Source organism: Ranitomeya imitator, chromosome 2 (genome assembly GCF_032444005.1).
Source record: "Ranitomeya imitator isolate aRanImi1 chromosome 2, aRanImi1.pri, whole genome shotgun sequence".
In the NCBI taxonomy this organism is placed as follows: Eukaryota; Metazoa; Chordata; class Amphibia; order Anura; family Dendrobatidae; genus Ranitomeya; species Ranitomeya imitator.
In genome coordinates, this window is record NC_091283.1 from 11,169,407 (window position 1) to 11,173,354 (window position 3,948).

Consider the following 3,948-nt stretch of genomic DNA (forward strand, 5'->3'; position numbering starts at 1 on the left):
CTGGAGAAATAAAAAGTATTTTTAAAATCAAAACAAGATGTGTTTTTTATAATGGCCACTAGATGTCACCATCATAAACACCAGTCATCCTGCATTATACCCCAGAGCAGCACTCACTATTCTGCTGGTGCAGTCACTGTGTACATACATTACATTACTGATCCTGAGTTACATCCTGTATTATACTCCAGAGCTGCACTCACTATTCTGCTGGTGCAGTCACTGTATACATACATTACATTACTGATCCTGAGTTACATCCTGTATTATACTCCAGAGCTGTGCTCACTATTCTGCTGGTGCAGTCACTGTGTACATACATTACATTACTGATCCTGAGTTACATCCTGTATTATACCCCAGAGCTGCACTCACTATTCTGCTGGTGCAGTCACTGTGTACATACATTACATTACTGATCCTGAGTTACCTCCTGTATTATACTCCAGAGCTGCACTCACTATTCTGCTGGGGCAGTCACTGTGTACATACCTTACATTACTGATCCTGAGTTACCTCCTGTATTATACTCCAGAGCTGCACTCACTATTCTGCTGGTGCAGTCACTGTGTACATACATTACATTACTGATCCTGAGTTACATCCTGTATTATACCCCAGAGCTGCACTCACTATTCTGCTGGTGCAGTCACTGTGTACATACATTACATTACTGATCCTGAGTTACCTCCTGTATTATACTACAGAGCTGTACTCACTATTCTGCTGGGGCAGTCACTGTGTACATACATTACATTACTGATCCTGAGTTACCTCCTGTATTATACTCCAGAGCTGCACTCACTATTCTGCTGGTGCAGTCACTGTGTACATACATTACATTACTGATCCTGAGTTACATCCTGTATTATACTCCAGAGCTGCAATCACTATTCTGCTGGTGCACTCACTGTGTACATACATTACATTACTGATCCTGAGTTACCTCCTGTATTATACCCCAGAGCTGCACTCACTATTCTGCTGGTGCAGTCACTGGGTACATACCTTACATTACTGATCCTGAGTTACCTCCTGTATTATACTCCAGAGCTGCACTCACTATTCTGCTGGTGCAGTCACTGTGTACATACATTACATTACTGATCCTGAGTTACATCCTGTATTATACTCCAGAGCTGCACTCACTATTCTGCTGGTGCAGTCACTGTGTACATACATTACATTACTGATCCTGAGTTACATCCTGTATTATACTCCAGAGCTGCACTCACTATTCTGCTGGTGCAGTCACTGTATACATACATTACATTACTGATCCTGAGTTACATCCTGTATTATACTCCAGAGCTGCACTCACTATTCTGCTGGTACAGTCTGTTAGGAGTCGAGTTTCCTCTGCTGCACAGGGGGAATCTCGATCCGTGTCTGCTGCGGTCTCCCATTCGGTATCGGCCGCAGTGGGCTCTGCTCAGCGGAGACGTCGCTCCCAGCGTCTCGCTGGGGCTGATTCGGTGCATAGGGTCACTACTGCCTTTTCTGGCTTTCCTATGGTACCCTGCACTGATCTGCGGCGAACGAGCCTCTCTGGGACTAAGTCCTTGTTTACTCACACTGAGCATGCCCAGGGCAGGGTCTCCCATTGGAGGTCGAGGGCCACATGTTCGGTCACATGCTCAGGTGCTGCAGTACATTCCATTGGTCCTCCTGGAAGGTCCTGAAAGGGCAAAACATGCTCAGGTACTGCAGCACTTTCCAATGGTCCTTCTGGAAGGTCCTGAAAGGGCAAAAACTTCAGTAGCAGCTTCCTGTGCTGCAACTATATAAACTGCGCATGACCGCACGGCCATGCGCTAGTATCGTCTTTGCTATATATGCTTTGCGCCAATGTGGTCATGTGTTTGTATGTGTTCAGGGACCCGGCTGAAATAAGCCCCTAGAATGCTGGCACCTCCGGCGAGGAGATTGTGTATAAATGTGTTCAGGGACCCGGCTGAAATAAGCCCCTAGAATGCTGGCTCCTCCGGCGAGGAGATTGTGTATGCATGCATGACCACTCACTGCTCACATCTGGGTAGTTGGCCTGTGCCTCTGTGAAAGTCTAACAGGGCACAGAGCTTTCCTCTCGCGGTTACTCTGTGAAGCTAACAGAGTTAGTATATACCGCCATATAGAGCCGCCATTATTTAGCAGCAGATACTTTCCTGCACGGTGGATCCCGGGTTGCGAACGCACCAATTCCTTTTAATAAACAATATATTTGGTGCGTTCCGCCAACCCTAACAGTATACTAGCGCCAGGATCTGGCTAAGTAATGGCGGATGAACAGCGATTGCAGCATCCAGCTGCTGGAGGGCCGGTTGGCGTCTCTTGAGCGTGCAACCTCGGCGGTGGATGTTACCGCAATAGCTGTTCAGGCTGCTAGCGTGGCTTTAGCAGCTTTACCCACTGCCACCTCTGTTCCGACCCTATCTCACCTTCCTTTGCCTGAGAGATACTCTGGGGACAGTAAGTCCTGTAGGGGTTTTGTGAGCCAATGTGGTATACACCTAGAGCTCCTGGCTGCACGTTTCCCTACTGAGCGGACAAAGGTGGGATTCATAATCTCTCTCCTGTTGGACAGAGCGTTGGAGTGGGCTACGCCGCTGTGGGAGCGCAACGATCATGTGGTGCGGAGTGTTCCTAGGTTTCTGGACACTCTGAAACAGGTCTTTTTAGGACCTCAAGTCACCCATGATACAGCGCTCCAACTGCTGGCTTTGACTCAGGGTTCAACCATGGTCAGCCATTTTGCTGTTCACTTCCGGACATTAGCGTCTGAGTTGGAATGGCCAGATAAAACCCTCATTCCCGTATTTTGGAGGGGGCTGGCTGACCATGTGAAGGACGCTTTGGCCACTAGGGAGATTCCCGCCACACTGGAGGAGCTCATAGCCGTATCTACTCGTATTGACCTCCGTTTTAACGAGTGGAGGTTGGAGCGAGCCCAGTGTAGGCAGAGGTTTCGGCTGGCTCCCACCTTCGCCAAACCTTTGGAATCTCCAGTCCAGGCATCCGAGTCACATGAGGCCTTAGAGGTGACACGAGCGGGATCCAAGTCTCAGTCTGCCCGTGCACCTAAGGTCCGTCATGTTTGCCAGCAGTCAGGACACCTTGCCTCCAAGGGTCCTCAGCGGTCGGGGAAACGTCAGCGTCTAGTGGCAGTTGGAGGAGGTACACTAGACACGGTGACGTTTGCCTCAAAGTTGTCCTTCAAGGGGACAATTACCATAGGCCCATCCACTCTTATGGTCGAGCTATGCATGGATTCTGGGGCAGAGGGTAACTTTATGTCTTCCGCTTTTGCCCAGCGTCACGCAATACCCTTGGTGATGCTCGCCAAGCCGGTAACCGTTCGAGTGGTAAATGGGTCAACACTACCTTCACAGATTACCCACCAAACCATTCCTTTCACGCTATCTGTGTCTCCATCACATCAGGAGATAATCTCCCTATTAGTCATTCCTGAGGGAATTGATGAGGTCCTGTTGCGGATACCATGGCTTCGCTACCATTCTCCTCATATTGAGTGGTCCTCTGGGAGAATTTTGGGTTGGAGTAAATCTTGCGAGGGTAGATGTCTGAGGGAGTGCGTTCAGGTTGCTACTACACAGGTACCCGCAGATCTTTCCTCTCTCCCCAAGCACTATTGGCCCTATGCAGACGTGTTCTCCAAAAGAGCTGCGGAGACCCTTCCGCCTCACCGCCCCTATGACTGTCCTATTGACCTCTTGCCTGGTGCTGAGCCTCCCCGGGGTCGAGTCTATCCATTATCTCTCCCGGAGATGGAGGCAATGTCCCAGTACATCCAGGAGAATCTGGCAAGAGGATTCATTAGGAAGTCAGTGTCACCGGCAGGGGCAGGGTTCTTCTTCGTACAGAAGAAGACTGGAGACTTACGTCCATGCATAGACTACAGGGGTCTTAACGCCATCACCGTTAAGAACA